This window comes from Corvus brachyrhynchos, unplaced genomic scaffold (genome assembly GCF_000691975.1).
Source record: "Corvus brachyrhynchos isolate BGI_N302 unplaced genomic scaffold, ASM69197v1 scaffold239, whole genome shotgun sequence".
Lineage (NCBI taxonomy): Eukaryota > Metazoa > Chordata > Aves > Passeriformes > Corvidae > Corvus > Corvus brachyrhynchos.
This window is the reverse complement of record NW_008246057.1, coordinates 2,479,173-2,496,505: the sequence shown is the minus strand read 5'-3', so window position 1 is coordinate 2,496,505 and position 17,333 is coordinate 2,479,173. Positions and strand designations below refer to the sequence as shown.

At 42.9% G+C, this 17,333-nt stretch overlaps 1 long non-coding RNA gene across 1 annotated transcript in view; it reads right to left on the bottom strand.

The window, feature by feature from the left end:
• The window catches only part of LOC108449541, a 79,621-nt gene that overhangs the window by 31,179 nt on the left and 31,109 nt on the right, over positions 1-17,333 (bottom strand). Inside the window, exon 2 of the long non-coding RNA XR_001865726.1 lies at positions 4,230-4,277. This is a non-coding gene — a long non-coding RNA (uncharacterized LOC108449541). The remainder of the gene's footprint in view (positions 1-4,229; positions 4,278-17,333) is intronic.

Genomic DNA, 17,333 nt, shown 5'->3' with positions numbered 1-17,333 from the left:
GCTTATGCACTTCCAGGAAACAGTGTGCTTTGCTGGGCTCGGTCTCAAGTCCCCATTTGCGTAAAGCTCCTTCACATCCCTTGGAGCCATAATAATATGGTGGATGGGGTAGGGATGCTGCCCAGGAGTGCACTCCTTCCTTGAGTTATAACCACACTTCCAACAATGAATGAGTGAGTGTGCTTCTGCTCAAAGTTAAAAAGCACCATTCTTTTGGGTTGTGGGCAGCATCAGCCTCAGGGAAGGGAGAGCTGTGCCTGCATACTATTCCAGTGATAAACACAGAGACTCTTGTTTACTCCCTGCATAATATGACTTTGAGCTCGAAGTTGGCAATGCTGGAGAGAATCAGCACATGGCTGATAACAACAGGTGGGGGCAGAGGAAGGAGTGGTGTGTTACCTTTTTTGTTACAGATGGCTCCCAGAGCCCCAGAGATGGCACTGCAACAGCAGTTTGAGCAAGGGACGGGTCAAATGGAAATGTCAGGACAGAAGACCCTGCAGAGATGACAGAGACTAGCATAAGTATCTAGCAGCAAAGGACAGCCAGGGATTAGGACATGAGACAAGAAATGTCCTGATGAAGGCATGCCTAGCTCTGTGGTGCACAGAATATCTGAACACAGGGAACAGAGGCAACTCAACAGTAGGCAAGTGAGCCAGACAGTGACCGTTTCAGAGAGCACTGACTTTTGTTTAATGCTCTTGTGGGGCAGATGAAGCAGCAAGCAGTAGCAGAGTGGACATATTCAAGGCCACCCAGCATCAGTGTGAGGAGCTCTGTGCCTGCCTGGGAAGCACAGAGGGTGTCATGGTAACTGAGACTTCAGAGACAAGCCACCAGGGCAAGAAACCAGTATCCTAATCTGACATGGTCAAAAACGTATGTGGCTGAAGAGTGAATGAAATTGTAGGAGACCGTTTAGATCAATGATGGCATTCTGTGAGTAATTTTCGGAGGATTTAACCTTCATGTGGGGAATAAAACTGCACTGTAGGTCTTTAGAAAAACTATTCCTGTCATTCGCTTGGAATGATGTAACTGGCAAAGGTAACTGTGTTGCAGGATTTGGTGAAGGATGGAGGCTCTGAGGCTCAAGGAGGAAGGCAGATGAGACAAGAGGGCCTGTGGAGGAACACATGGGACCATGATCCAGGGGGCCACAATGGCCCTGTGGGTGCTGCTGGTGTTGGCTGAGTGTGTAACATTGGCCTGTTGTCATGCTAAGAGGCAGAAGCAGTGTGCAGTGGAGTTACACCCTTGTGTGTGTGTGCACAAGAGGGAGATGACGACATTCAGCAGTCTGCAGCAGTTCTTGAGGTCTGTCCACTCCTACCAGTGTATTTGTGTCCTGGTGTCAACTGTGCACACAGTTTAGAACCGTGATTACGTTTTTTGGCTGAGGCTTTTATCGTCATTAAAATAAGAGAATCATACTAAAACAGGCAGGAGGAAACTTCAGGAGGTCACGTGGACCACTTCTTGTCCCAAGGTAGGCTAATTGCACCAGAGTCACTTCTGATGGTGCTGAATAATATATCCCTAGGGCTTTACAACACTGGAAAGTCACAGCACCCTTAGGGAATTGTTTCCTCTGTTCGCTCTCCCCACAGCTGAAAAGGCTGTGGGAATGTTGTTCATCATATCTGATTTGAATATTTCTTTCTGGAATTCAAAACATGGTTGCAGGTGCTATTACCTGCATATGGGCACTGGAAACCAAAACCACTCTCATTTATGGACTGCTCCCTCACACTTATAAAATAAGAGAACTGCATTAGAGACATCCTTGGCATAGAAGGAAATCAGTGGGGAAACCAAGCTTCTTCCAGCAGCGCTGGGCTTACACAGAAACCAGAGATGGCTGAGTAAGGACATCAGCATGAGAACCCCAGATTATACAAATGAATAGGCAGAAATGTTGCAGGACTTAGCAGCTCTCTGCCAGATACGGTAACTGAGAGACAGCTGGTTCCATCAAGCCTGTACTGGGGGTCAAAGAATTGAGAGGAGGGAGGTGGCAATCAAGGGGATTAGCCCAATTCAGGGAATCTGAATTTTGAACTAAGACTAGTTTAGGGGAAGAAAACGGGAGCAAAAATGCTTAATAGGGTACTTTGGGAAGATGGGCTATTTCACAAGACTCAAAGACGAAGTCAGGATCCTTAAGTGGTGCTAGAGACAGATCTGTGAGTTGTCTTCAATAAAAAATGGTCTGTGGACATCCATTCACCCAACAACTGTGAGTAGATATTGGCCATTGTTTTTTTGCTGTGCAGGATGAGAGGAGATGGGTCTTCTGGCAACAAGGGGAGGAGGTGGGAGGTTGTGGGGTGGCCCAGCTCTGTGTATGTTATTGCCCCAGCATCCCTGAGGAGACACATTTCTTGGGGAACCAAGCTGAAGAAGGAGCATTGTGACTTTTTGGCAGGTGTGAACAGAGATGCACAGCACTCCTGCCTCAGGGCCTCAGCTGAGTCTCAGAGCTCTGACTGCTGGCAGGAACTCGCTGAGGAGAAGGAGGCAGGGAAAACACAACCCCTTATTGATTCTCTTTCTTTTCTGCAACCCATCCCCAGCACTAACCATATTTGAAAATACAGCTTCCAGGCTTCTTTTAAAATGGTTTAAAAAAAAAAATCTTAGCTCTAGAGAGAATTATTTTGCCAGCCTTATTTTTCCCTGGCTTTGAGTTTGCCATTGACATTAATTAGGACTTCCTGAGCCTCGTTAGCCTGGTGTTTTCCTTTGTTACTGAGAACAGCGAAGGTGACCTTGTTCAGTAGGTGGATTTTCTCAGCTCTGACAGTCTAATCATTAATGTCTTAGGAACAGAGGTAGGGATCTTACACGGGAAACTTGAGAAGAGCTATAAAAACATCATGTAGACAGCTGGCAGTGTCAGCTGGCATAGCTCCAGTAATTCAAAAGTAGAAGTGTTTCTGATAAGTCATCTTGATCTCACACAACCCATGCTATTCAATAAGTATTTTTGTTGCATAATAAGAAAACAACAAATATCTATCTGTGTAAGCTCAGTTGCAAGTGGTTGAACTGGGTATACTGAGAGTAATAACCAGCATTCAACAAGCTCCATTTTATTATCCAGGAGAGTGGACCAGTCAGTCACCAGAACACTGATCTCTGGTGATCTGGTTTTGAATGAAGGCTTACAGCATAACTAAAGTTATTTTGGTGGTTTCACTCTGCTCCCCACCTGTACAGTCATGAAACCGTAGAATCATTGACAGCTCTAAGTAGGAAGGGACTTCTGAAGGTCACGTATTCCAACTGCCTTCTCAAAGAAGATCCAAACAGAGCAGGTTACTCAGGGTCATGTCCAGTCAAGTTCTGAGGATCTCCAAGGATGGAGATGACACTATCTTGCTGGGCAACCTGGTCAATATTTGACCAGCCTTATGAAAAAAATAAAACCCACCAGCATGCTTAAAATATGAGTGAAAATCCTGTGAGAAAAGAAACTCAGGAAGGGAATAACTGAATTCTGCTTCTCCATACCAGGCAGCACCACAAGACTCATGTGGGTAAGTACATTTTAAGCTGCTGTGATTGGTCTCACCTTCATAAGCTTTACATACACTAAGATTAAAAGAACTATATAAACACAGGAAAACATCATATTTGCCCATAGTAGTCTTTTTTTAACAGAGACTGTGAAAACAACATTCGTAATTCCGATGTGTCATCTGCCACATGAAGCAAGAGTTTGACAACAGAGGAGTCACAAAGCATTGGTGGTAGCAGAGCCGTCCTCATCAGCCAGCTGCACCAGTAGCAGGCTTGACTTCCAGAGAAGGCAAACCAGGAGTGGCTGCTTTCCCCTGGCAAGCACAGAAGGGTCGATTCTGCTCCTGACCCATTTGAACTGCACACTTCAGCATTTGTACCGTGGATTTCTAAACAGCCACATCCAGTGGGGTCCTGATCCTAGCAGGTACTTCGGGAGGTCACTTAGGAACGACATACACAGCTTGCAGATTTGCCACTAGCAGCTGCCACAAGCTACCGAAAAAGGCAGAATATTTAGACTACACAAAACCAAAGCTAAGCTGGAATATAAATATCAAATGAAACGCTTACATGTTGCTGAACATGCTGCCTAACATCAGAAACACGAGACAACAGCAGAAAGCCATGCAACGCATTTTGGCAGAAGCACGCAAACATTTCACAGCTTGTCCCCTGGATGCCATGCTCACACTTACGTTAGTCTGTGTCATACTACCTTAACTTGTTTTAAGCATTTCCATCATCTGTGAGGTAGGGAGGGAAAAACAGAACAGTTAAGGTATAATCAAGTGAGATCTTGCACAATTTGTAAACAGTCTCATTATTGGCTGTAGTGTGCGGAGTGTGAATGGTTCAGGCTTCTGTCTCAACTTATCCAGGCAGGGAACTTTCTGAAAGCCAGATAAGTGATTCAATGGATTATTAAGGAGGTAGATGAAAACAACTGGGATTAACAGAGAAGGAAATAGTGACAGAATATAAATAAACACATAAACAGGTGAAGAAGTTTGGTGTTGGTAAGATGCATTTTTTTGCATGTCAGAATCAAAACACGCAGTAATATCTTTTGATCAGTGAGCAATTTTAAACACTATGTTAATCAGGCTACTTCAAAAATACTTGAATAAAAATGCAAAATTAAAAACCAAACACCTACAAATCATTACAATGAATTAGACCAAAGATAAAACTGTATCAGTTATCTCAATATGGACGGATCTGCAGAAGTGTTTCTTCTAGGTGAGAAATTACAGTGATAAAATAAAAATGATACATTAAGAGCTTGTTGATACATTGCTCCTAATTTTTGATTATACTTCCAAAATCATAGGTACCATTTGAAAGACCCAGCCTACCAAATCCTTTTATGCACAAACTTTCCTATTGGCTTAGAATTTAAGGTTAGACGTGCACTGTGCTTTTAATTATGCACCCACAGAAGCCTTCTCTGGTGCGATCTTGTGCCCATGCTACCTTGAGAAAGACCAGGGGAGCCTAACAGTACTTTGGCTCTCGAAGTATCTACAGTCATCTGTAATTACTCCTGTAATTTATTGTGAATTTACAGTACTTTGCACAGTGCATAAACCTTTCATGTCTGATAAGACAGATACTAAGTCATCTGAAAGCTAGAGGATTTGTATCAAGAAAAAAAGTATTTTTCACATCTACACATTACACTACTAAACAACTAAAAATCCGTAACAAGATGGAGGAAACAATTATCTCCTGAGACAGTGGCAGAGTAATCAATTGCCCTAAACTTCTGATATGCAAGGGAAGCCTAAAAGGAGATACTAAAATAGATAGAATTTGAGACGCTATTTCAAAACAGTAATTTCTTAACTAAGAACACAGACCAATGGTTCCACTATCACTTGAAAACTGTTTTGAAAAGAATTTAAGGACTTTACTGTGGGTTTAACATATAAATCACAAAGAGCCAAACTACCACCAGAGTTGTATTTTCTAGCTGGGCCTAATGTAGAAGAACTGCAAAATACAGCAGAGAAATTACATACAGTAGCTGGAAATATCTAAATACATTTATTATGTGATTGGCATGTCCCTGCTGAAAATAATCAATATATTGACTTTTCTGAAGATTCACAGTAGGCAGTAAGGAAAAAAAAAATCTGTGTATGTGTGTATGTACTATTTTTTGAAAAAAGAATTTGATTTCTGTCTTTCTTGGAAGCTGTGACTGTTTGTACACTGGTACTGGAATGCCTTCATTGGCTTATCTCTACCATTATTTCAGCAATGAAAAATAGAACAAATAGAGATGCTAAAGGATGCACTGGATGAGTACTGAGATACAAAGCAAAGCAGCTGTCTCATTTATAATGCTGAGAAAAAATGAGGTAAAGTAGCTTATTAAGCAAGTAATAGTGATAAAATTTTCCTATATTCCTATTTTATTTTGATCCTTCTGCACTGTGAGAGCAAACGATCAGGAATTTGTAGCGATGTAATCATGCTTGGCTCCCTGCCTCCTCCGGCACATCCTGGTTAAGTGGAACTGATGCTGTTTTGTGCAGATTAGGTGGCAGCCGTTACAATTCAGAAGCATTACACCAATTGGATACACTTGGGAAATATCCTTGGAAAACCAGTTCTTCATTCAAGCAGTGAGGAAGGCTCCCACGCACCTCATGCTCTCCCTTTCCCCAGACACTTGAGCATTCCCTGGGATCACCCAAGGATGTCCCTGCCTGCCCAGCCCTGCAGCACACACAGTCTGTGTGGCCACCTAAGGACATGGGATGTGCAGTCCCTTCCCTTCCCTGGAATGCCATTGAGAAGACTCAGAGGAATTTGGGCACTTTTTCCTGTCCCAAGGGCCTTGGTTAAAGTTCACCATACCCATGGAGATGAAGGCTTGGTTATCACCCAGTTAACATAAAACATATGTAAGTAGAGTCCATCTCATGGCTCAAGTGTCCTGGGGGATCTGCACAGGTTTGTTGTCCTGGGCAACATCTCCTCTCCGCTGGAGCCTCTTCTGCCATCCTCTTAGTTAATTCAATGACTGTTTCCCCTCCACACATACATAAGTCTCATGTAGCCACAGTAGGAATTATTTCTGGCACTTAACTTGTTAATGAACAATGTTTTCCTTTGATTGGAGGTAAAACTTTTGTCCTTCCTTGAGTTCCTCCTTGGCATCTTTCATTGAGGGATGTCCCTTTCACTTAGCCTTTCTTTCTGCATCAGTCTGTACCTCAAAATACGCACACAATATAGGTTTCTAAGCAGTTTAAGAATATATAGCACGTCTGTCTCCTGAGCAAGTCCAGCCATGGGAATGACCCAGCTCTTGGTGGTGAACTGCAAAGACTGATCCCCTGTCTTTTCTCTGCTAAACCATGATGATGCATGTGAGATACTAGCAGGCTTTGTGGCCATCTGGGGATGTGCCCACATCCTTGTTTCAGCTGGGATTGGGAGAATGTTTCTGAAGTGAATTTCCCAGTTACTGTGCTTGTTCCAGCTGCTAATGGGCAACTGCGGGGCCAAGCAGGAGCTTGGCTGGAATAACATCATCTCCCCACCATGCCACTGGCACGGATTCCGGGCCCCCAGCACAAGCTGTTTCCTCCTGCAGTGCTGCTCCTATTGCTAATGTAGACGTTGCCTGACTGAATCCTGCTGACTTGATTGATTCTATTTAAATCAATGTGATTGTTTGTACGAACAAAGTTGATAGAACTGGTCCTAAGTGGCATTTACTCCACCATGCTATTTGGCATATAAATCAGCTGTTTGGGGCAGTGGTAACTGTTTTGTTACCACTGTGACTTTTAGGGAAATCTGTTAAAGAAAATAAAGAAAGTCGATATTTGCAGAGAAATAACTGATATTAGCATTTGACTGGTCTTATTTAGATACATAGAGCAGACTTGCTCTGGAGGTAGTTTAAAGAGATTTTTCTGTCTTTTGGGATCCTCGAAATAATCAAGTTCATTATAATGCCTTTCTTCCAAAATATCATATACATTGATGAATTATGCATTTGGTTACATAGTTTTAAATCTGAATAGGGCTGTTTGTACCCAGTAATAAAGTATTCTTTTAGCTTTTTTTAATGGTTACAGTAAAATTCTGCATGATGTATATCGCAAGTAGTAATTTTCAGCTACAAATATTGATGACATCTTGCCTGTGGTAATGAACAGGTTTTAATATTACAGTAAAGCATGTTCTTTCTTCTTAATTAGTCTCCATTGATTAAACACTCAGATTATTTACAAATATCCGAACACAATGGAAAGGAAGAATAACTAATGCAATGGCTGTATTCCCAGGGTCACATGCAATTCATCTTTACTAAGGTAGCTGAGCCTCTATAGTCGCAAGGTGTTTATGAAATAATAGGGAGAAAGCTTTAGGTTAAGCATATTTAGTGTAAAAAAAATCTTTTAAATTTGTTTCTTAAGATGAAATTCTCCTATTCTTGAGGGAAAATTAAAGTGCTCGATGAGTTAAAGCCACAGACATCTTGCAGTAAGATATAAGAAGCCTTGTCAGATCACTAACAGAAACAATCTTTATGATGCTGAGATTTTGTAGCTTATAATTAAACATCACTGTCCAGCCTCTGTAACCTGTATCATCATCACATGCCATATTTTATACATCGCAGCAATTAGTGAAGCATACTGGGCACATTTAGAAGGTGGCTTTCTGTCAGGAGCTGATGATGTAGTGACTCAGCAAGGCATCAGAAAGCTTTGCTTGTGCTAAGGCTTTGTGCACCTCTGGGGGAGCTGGCCCTGCCAGACTAATACAAGGGGCTATTTTTGTAACATCCAAGAAGTTTCTGCTGTACATCAAAGTGCACTAGCTGCTTATTTTAGGTGACAGCAACTCTTACATTTGTCTTGAACAATACAGTCTTTAGCACTTTTTTGGTATGTACTTCTCCAAAAAGAAAATTTCCTATGAAACATTTCATCAAAGAAGGGCTTCCAATTTGAGATCATCAGAGACATTTTCATCCTGTGCTTCAAACGTTCCAGTAAATTAACAGCCCACGTACCAAAGGTAAGAGGAAGTCATGACATATTGGGGAGTACTCTGAGCATGTAATTTGGGACAACATGAACATCTGGATTTGTGCCCTGCTCTTGAGCTGAGCCAGGATTTGGCCCCAGGCAGTACCAAGGGCCTCTTGAAAAGGGGCTCCTCCAGTTGGTCTGGCTGTCTAATTACTGTCTTAATTTTTTTCTCCCATCAACCAAAATCTCACCCTCCTTCCCAGACGCTCACTTGTTTCCATTCTTGAAATGAACTTGCCTGAAAGCTGCTCTTTTCCCACATTCATAGCATTCCACAAACAGATGGGCTGTGAGTTACCTTCACTGGGCTGCTCTTAAATCTGCCCGTGGTGTTTGGAGAATTAGTCTGAGCATTTTGCCCTGACTCGTGTCTCTTCCCTTGTGCCTGACCTAATAGGATCCTTAAAAAAGTGTGAAGCAGTGGAAGATGTGAGGTCACAGATGTGTCCCCAAGATCAGAATCAAGAACTTCAAGCAAGTTCTAGAGAGATGATGGAAATTACCTCTGAAACCAGGTAATTTCACGAAAGATGTCCTTGTTTAACACTTGGCTTTCACAATGTGCCCTTTTTTTGTGTAAATCTCAGAAGGGTATTGTCAAAGAGGTTGCTGTTACAAACTCTAATGGCACAGTGAAGTGACTTGGAAAAGGTGACACCAGAGTCAACAAAGGCACTGAAATTGGAGTGACCTTTTCTGTGTCATGGCCTGACTCAGCTCTCCTTGCTCCCACTACTCCAATACCACTGCAGCTGCCTTCCCTGCTCCTTTTCGCTGTTGCTTTTTCATGGTCCCCTCCCAGCTGCCCATCCCTGCTCACCAAAGCACTCACCAAAGTCCCTTAGTTGGCGTGTGCTCCCGGGTCTTGCTTGGCAAAATGTAGCTACATTTGCACTTTTCTAAATGGGGATGGATTACTTGTGTGCTTAAAAGCTTTGCTGGATGGAGACCTGGACTCTAGAGCCAGACCCACCTTCATTGCTGGAGCCTGCAAGGAGGAGGAGAAGACATTTTTCTCCTTCTCACATGCTGACCAGGAAAGGGGTGAGCAAGAGAAGTAGAGAACCCTGACTTGGTTTCTGCAGTGCACTGCTGTCAGCAAAGCACTGAGCAATGAGGCTCTGAGAACCTGCCCAGAACCCAGAGCATCCTGGGGAGAGCTAATAGCAAGGCTGAGCTGAGAAGTAGTTCTCTCATATTTTTTAATAAAAACATTTGGAGAAAAGTTTTCCTCATTGAATTTTGACAAAAGAAACACCTAAAAACCCAACAACAAATTTTATGCAGGCAGCTATTAATAGTAGTGTAAATATTAGTTTTATACTAGAAGAACTAGTAGTTATATTAATACTTGCCCATATAAAAAGCATTTTGGGGTTTTTAGTAGGAACAGGGTATTAGTAATAAAAATATTTTCATTTCAGTAGCTCTTTTGTGTGCAAAACATGTCAATGATTGTATCTAAGTCACACAACGCAGGGGTGCGGGAACCTCATTTACCTAAGCTGTTTAAAAGCATCCTGTTGTGCCTATTATTGTAAAAACACAGCATTTAACACCCTATTGAAAAAAAAACTATTTTTCTTACGTGTTTTCCCAACTGAAGCTTATTTCCACTATTTTCTTGGAGAAGCAACAAAGTTTGGGCTTAATCTTCTCAATTGCACCTTCAGTATTCATCCCTTTATGTTATTACCATCAATGCATGATTTTTAAAAGTCCATTCCTGAAGTTATTTCGCCTATCAAAAGGTTTAGGTTTGCTTCTGAGGTGTATGTCTTATATAGTAAACTTTCCTGTAGTATAAAGGACAAAGATTTCTTTGCTGAACCACTACAGTCAACAGGAATTTCAATATCCTATATCCATAGCAGCTAGGTGAGGTCTCTTTTAGTTTCTTTCCCTTTTAGGTTGCTGCTTTTGTTTTGGGTCTCCCTAGACTCTCAGCATGGCAGCGTGAGCTGAAGGTTCTCACCACAGCTGCTGTAAGAATCATTGATTTTTTTGTTCAGTAGCAGAAACTGAAAAAAAAGGATTTCTGTCAACCTTTTGAAATGCAATTCTGAAAAAATTAATTTCAGATCAGCAAAATACATGATTTGAGGGACATGGTATAAAAGTAGAGGAAAAAAGCCTGGCATCACAAAGTGGAAGAACAAGGTATGGCAGCTATTCTTCCCTGACCTGGTGTTCAAAGGAAGACGTTCACTGAGGTCAAAACCCACTCTGCTACACGCAGAGATTTGAGCCAAAGCCCTTCTTTTACTAGAGATGTTCTCTAGCTCCAGTCAGGGTCACCTGAAATAAGATGTTCTCCAGCTCTCCTGTTGTGACTATTTTACTTTTCATTGCAACTGTACAAATGCTCAGCAGTTGAGCAGAGCAGAGCATGTATTTGAGTGAGTTTTGTGCCTGGTACAACCTTTGGTTGAGACACAACATCATCAGGTTTTAGCTTGGTGGCAAAGGCCAGTGAAGCCATTTACATCGAATTAGATCACACTGAAAGAACAGGTTTCAGACACATTCCCAAGAACTTCCTGTCAATGTGATGGATGAGCAGCAGCTGCCCTGGAGGAGGGGAGTGGGGGCTCCTGTCTCCCCGGCAAGGGAGGGCTGGAGCCACTATTGCTGAATTTGACACAAGTTCATAAAGAATTATTATGATCCAAAATTGCATTTTTTAATTAATAAAAGAATGAAAAATGCTGTTTCCAAATGCTGCTCACCCCTTCTGAGCATGAATCATGAACATTGAGAATCCCACTTTTTGTGATAGCCCATGCAGCCCATATGATGTCTACCTGTGCACATAGGAGGGCTGCTGGTTAATCCTTGTGAATCATTCAGCTCAAGGAATGTGGTGGTCAAGACAATAACTTCCTTCCATTTCCTGGTCTCTCTGTCAAACAGCCCTAACTTGAAGGATCTTCACATTGGTGTTACCTTACTAATCCCACTGGTTTAGATTTGAAAGTCCCAAGGCAGTATGGCAGTTCTCTTGTACATATTATTATTTTTGTATCTAAATCTTCTTTAAATATTGGGCAGACTCTCTTTTCATAGCTGAGTAGTTATTTCAGTAAGTGTGGCAGTTGATTTACAGTTAGTACTGTGTGCACTTTCTGTAGTGAAGCATAAAATTGAAAGGCTTATGTCAAATTCATTCATACATGGACACGCTCAAGAACAAATTAATTTTAAAGCACTCACAGGGTATATAATGTTTCTATGTAATGCTTTACAAATCTATAAAGTAATTTATAACATAAAGCCTACTTTAGAAGAGAGCTGTAGTAGAACAGATAGCAGAGTGATTTCAATCTAAAATATCCCAGTGCTACATTCCTCCAGATATCTGCAATTCAGATCTGATAGGAACCATGAGTAATCAGTTTCTAAAGCAAAATTATTATACAAGGAAAGACTCTTAGTGCAATGTCCTCTTGCAAAACCAGGCTATTCTAGGACAAATTAAGTTTTCTAACCATCAGTATGCAGCACACTAGATAAGGTGTCAGATTCAGATCTCAAACTAGTATAAACTGGAAATCACAGCCATGAAGGATCAAGATAAACTCTTAAAGATGCATATTGGATGAATCTCATGTGTAACTGTAATACCAGGGCCCTTGCAATTAACATCAAGGGCATTTTCACCCCGTGAGAACAGATGCCTTCAAGCTGACACTACTGTTGTTGTCCTTCTCTTCTGGATGGCACAGACCATGGAGGGTACCTCTGCACAGGGTAAGTGTCTTCCCTGTGCCATTCGAGCACAGGTTCTTTGAACGTCCTTCCAGTGTTTTGTATTTTGGAGAACCTCCAGCTTCTTTCTGCTTTCCCTGGAAGAAGGAGCTGCCAGCACTGTTCAGCATCAGCCTCTTGCTGTATAGGACCAAGGGAACCAGAAACCAAGAGAGGAGCACCTGTCTCTGACCACAGCCAAGCTTCTTCTCTGCTTTATCATGCCTGTAAATTCCCCCACACTGAGGACTTATCATTAGCAAATGTGGTAGGCAATCATCAGAAACATTCAAAGACAAGCAGTCACCCAAATTCAACCCTGATGTGAGCAGCTACAGCTGTGCCCAAATTGCTGGCACAACAGCCTGGCATGGAGTGCTGAGTCTAAGGAGTTGGCACAAGCCAGCTGGTGTGACACAGCTACTCCAGCTCCCTCCCTGCATTTTTTTCCAGGGCCATTCCCGCCTCCCCTCCCCCCCGAAAGCAGCCACTTAATACACTAACAGCTCAAGGAGTAAAATATACAGCAATGGCTGTGAACTGCTGCCGAGCTCCTCTTCCCACTATTCATCCCACTTGGCATGTGTGTTGCACCTGGGTAGCTAACTCTGTAATTTGGACACAAGTAGTGTGTTCCCTCATCTCCTCAGGAGAAACAGAGATATAATCAGAATTTAGAGTAGCTTCTAAAAGGTGCATATTTCAAAGGTGAAATTGCAACATAAAGCATTCAGAGAAACTATAACCCAAGTACCACCTGTGTGCAGAAGTGGGAAGGAAAATATCATTCTTTGTAACAGCCAGTGGAGGCAGACAAAAGAGTCTAACTCAAAGCAGCTGTATCTACTCCTTGCATCAGAGAGAGGAAGCCCTGGTTGCAGTCCCCTCATGCAGTGAACTTTGAGATATTTATAAAAAGTGGAACAGCTTCCACAGTGCAGGGCAAAAAAGGTCACCCCAGCACAGCTGGGCTGGTAACCAGCCAGTACAGCACAGCCACAGCAATGTGGCTTATGGGGCAATGGGATCATCCTTCAACACAGCCACGCAGGCCAGGGGTCAGCACGGAGCTGGGTGGGGCGATGCTCACACAGGAGGAAGAGCTGAGCCGTGCCCTTGTCTTCTCCTAAATGCTGGGACCCTGTTTCTCAAAAATACCTAATGACATTGGGTGCATTAAACTTCTCAGCACAGGAATTGGTTTTGTTGGACATTCTCTTTCTGAAAGTCAGTTCAAACTGGGTCCCCCAAAAGTCCTTTGGAAAAGGAGACTGCTAGTCTCCTGTACCACATTCCTCCTCACAGCCGCTACATTGCCAACACATGTGGAGGAATAAAAGACCTTATTGCAGCAGGAAAGGCTGAAAAAGGAAGAACTATTAGTCTGAAATTCTGCTATGAAAGAGGAAGATTTCAAAGGAACCTGAAGAAAACTTGCATCCAGCTCAGTGGGAATGCCTTAGGTGTAGACTTCACCTACTTTGCAGCAAGCCGGTTAGTTCTGCAACCTTACCTTTTGCTTTAAACAAAGGGACTCCTAAAATTTGCTTTATCATCAGAAGGCAATGGCTGACAGCCAGGAAGCACAAGAGCAGTGGGGTGCTGGAGGAGCCTTCCCCCAGCCCCACGACAGCCACTGCCCCCATGCAGCAGGGAGGCAGCTGCACGAGTGCTGGGCTGGGGGCTGTGCCATCTGCCGAGTGCTCTGCACACTCCTGTTTTCAGTCACTAATAAATATCCCCGATGTTAATAATTTGCACTGGAATGTTCTGTGACTTCTTTATGCCTCAGGTTGCACTTTTTTCTTTAAAGTTTCAGCACGGCAGTTCAGCAGTTTTTGAGAACCTGTATCGTTGCCTAAGGAGTTCCTGACTGCAAGAGGAGACAATATTCATCAGCTTTCCTGTGGCTGTCACAATAGTACTGAAATATTAAATAAATGGTATTTGGGTTGAGTTTTTTTAAATTTTGATTGTGAAAATCAGTCATAAAATTCTTGACAATTAGATGTCAGTGTAGACCTATCCCACCATTGCTGTGCAGGTGCAGAGTGCTCCGGAGTGTTGGATTCACAAGGTGGTGGTAGTGTGAAGCCACGGTGCTGTAGCACCCACCTTTCAGCGATCTAGCCCTCCTAAAGCAGTCACAAAGCAGGATGTATGTAGGGAGCTTGCAGCTCGAGGAGAGAGATGGGTTCCTAAGCTTGGGATCCAGGAAAGCCAATACAATGCAGAAAGACTGTCTTAGAAAATGCAAAGGCCAGGATGCATTTGAAATGAAAGCCTGCTGAGCTCTGCATAGAACACAGAGGACATGCTCAGGTTTTCCTGGTTGGTGGAGAGCTTCTTCTACTTGAGAGCATTTCTATGGACCCCTGCTGTTTCCTAGCCTTGTATTCCAGGCAGACAGTTATTGTCTGTCCTCCCTTCTACTGTATTAAATCTTTCCAGGTGGCTGTCACTATGAAAAGTCTGCTGGGACTGCCCTGGACACCTCTGCAGTGCCAGGAGGGGATGAAGTCTTGATCTCTCTCTGTGGTGGATACTCATTCCTGGCCAAGATTGTCTCCTTTGATGATGTGCTGTGTAAGATTTTGGGTAGGAGGGAACACTCCATGGAGATCACCAAGTCTCCTTTCCAGGCCTAAATAAAAATCTCCTACAGATAGGTCCTCTGACTGTGTGGACAAGGGAATTATTGAGTAAATGTTTGTATAAATGCCAGAAAAATGCTGATTAACAAATTACATTTGTTTCTCTCAAACACAGCCATCACTTTCTCAATGAATTGACGTGAAAGGGTTTCTCTCTTGAACTGGCTTTTTAATTGTGCTGCTGAGGAGGCAGGTAGGGTGCCAGGGTAAATAAGCACTTGCAGGGCTCTCTGAGATTATGGCTGGAGATTGCCTCCAGCTGCCAAATGAATACAGTGAGAGTGAAGCTCGCAGTGTAGACAAACATTCTGCTACTGCCCCAGATTTCAAGTTAGCTTGTATAAAGTGTGGACTTATGCAATATATGTGCAATATAAAAGACTTTCTAAGGTGTTTGACTTGATATTCCAGGGCATAACATTAGCATTATGTAGGTTTAATAAAGCACATAGGAAACAAAAATGAAGAACTGCTTTCCCTGAGCACCATTTGGCAATAAGCCATCATCATTTAACAAGGGGGTTCCTAGTAGGGATGTATAGAGACTAAATGTTCCTAGACCTAAAACTGCTCATCAGCAGTGCAGATGCTACATTGCATCATGGCTGATAAAATCTGCAGCTTGCACAAGAATCGATGTTATGTTTAAAAGATGAAGAGAAGGCAGTGATATGAGACCTGTTGCTTGGTCAGACAAATCCGCTGTTTTTAAGCCAAATAGAGAGTTAAACTCCACAGAAAAAGAAATAGTAGCAGCTCCAGTTAAGTGCTGTTTTTTCTCTAAAGGATTTAGAGGCCAAACAAGAAGACAAAAACTCAAGTCCTCTAATAACTCAGAAGGCTAATGAGACCTTGACTGGCTAAACAGGGGATGCTGGGATGGAGGCAGGAGCCAAGACCAACAGTGATATCTGCGGTCTTAGTATCCACTGAGGAGGCTGAAAAACTGGGAAAGAGGCAGAGAAGAACTGCCAAAGTGGGCCAAAGACTACAGAAAGCACCTAATGGGGAGACAGAGGTTTGGAAAGCCCTGTCTGTCTAGTTTATCACAAAGATTGAAAAGTCTTGATTACAGAGAATAACTCTTCACAGAGACAAATGAGCTCTTTATTTTGGTGGAAAAGGATGAATGGTTAAAAGGTGAAGCCAAATATATCTGGAGTGGAAGTTAGGCAAAACATGTTAATAGTGAGGGTTTGAAACAAGCAGCTGAGGTAAGATAAGGAGTCTGCAGTGCTTGATGAAGATGTCTCAAAGCTTTTCTGAGACAATTTTCTTGCATACATGCTACATTTCAGTCCATCCCAATAAGGGCACAAATGGGTGATATTTTAAGAGTGGTGATAAAATCTAGTTGTCTTCTCCAGCTTCAAGCTCTAGGACCCTGTATGAGCCATCTGGAGGCACACAGAGGTGCACATGCTAGCTGAGGGTCTTGCAGGGAGAAGAGGCCCCTCCTTGCTCTTTCTCTCTTTCCACCAGGATAGTCATGTCAGGAGCCAGCACTGGCATTCAGTCCTAAAGCCTGGCTTGCTGCGCTTCCAAAATGCCTTGCAGCACAATGAACGCCTTGCTTGTCTGTCCTCATTGAAACTGTTCTCAGAGCAGAGGGCACAGCAGGACATTGCAGGGGTGACCACATTGGCTCCCACCTGTCCCAGGCAGAATGGGCAGCTTGGGGCACTGAGCCAGGCTGACACAGCTCCAGCGGGCGCTGCCTTCCTCTGGGGAATCATTCAAGAGAACAACCTGTGTTCTCATCCTGAGAGAGCTTTCTACCCAACACTCAAAACTTTCTCTTCACTAAAATATGTATCCTCACTCTGTTTTCTCTCTCTCTTCATCTTCCAGAGATAAACAATTATTTTTTTCCTCAATGGAGCACCAACATCCTTCAAAATGCCGATTAGAGAGCTTCACCCTCACTTAGCTGGTGAGTTCAGCTGTGCAGGCTGTGGGTGTCAGTCCTGCACCCTGGACTAGAACTTCTGTGTTGTGGCTCTGCCTTTGCATCCAGCAAATGGTTCCCAGTATATTTAGAATATTCAGTCTATGGTGGGATTGAACGCAACAGGCCTAAAAGGGTCAAAATAAGGTGGGTATGATGTCACCTGTAGCAAAACAATAATTCCTACCTTCTTTGAAGCTGATTGTAGCTGCTTTTTATTCCCTTAAGTTGTCAGTCTCATGGCAAGAAGCTGGCAAAAATTAACTCACACGCTTGGCTTTGCAACAGGAAGGTGAGTGTGTCATGCAATGATGTTCCGGGCTTTTATCAATTTATCTATGACAAAATGCCTCTCTTTAGAGAGAGGCGATCTAGGCTGGAAAAAAAAAA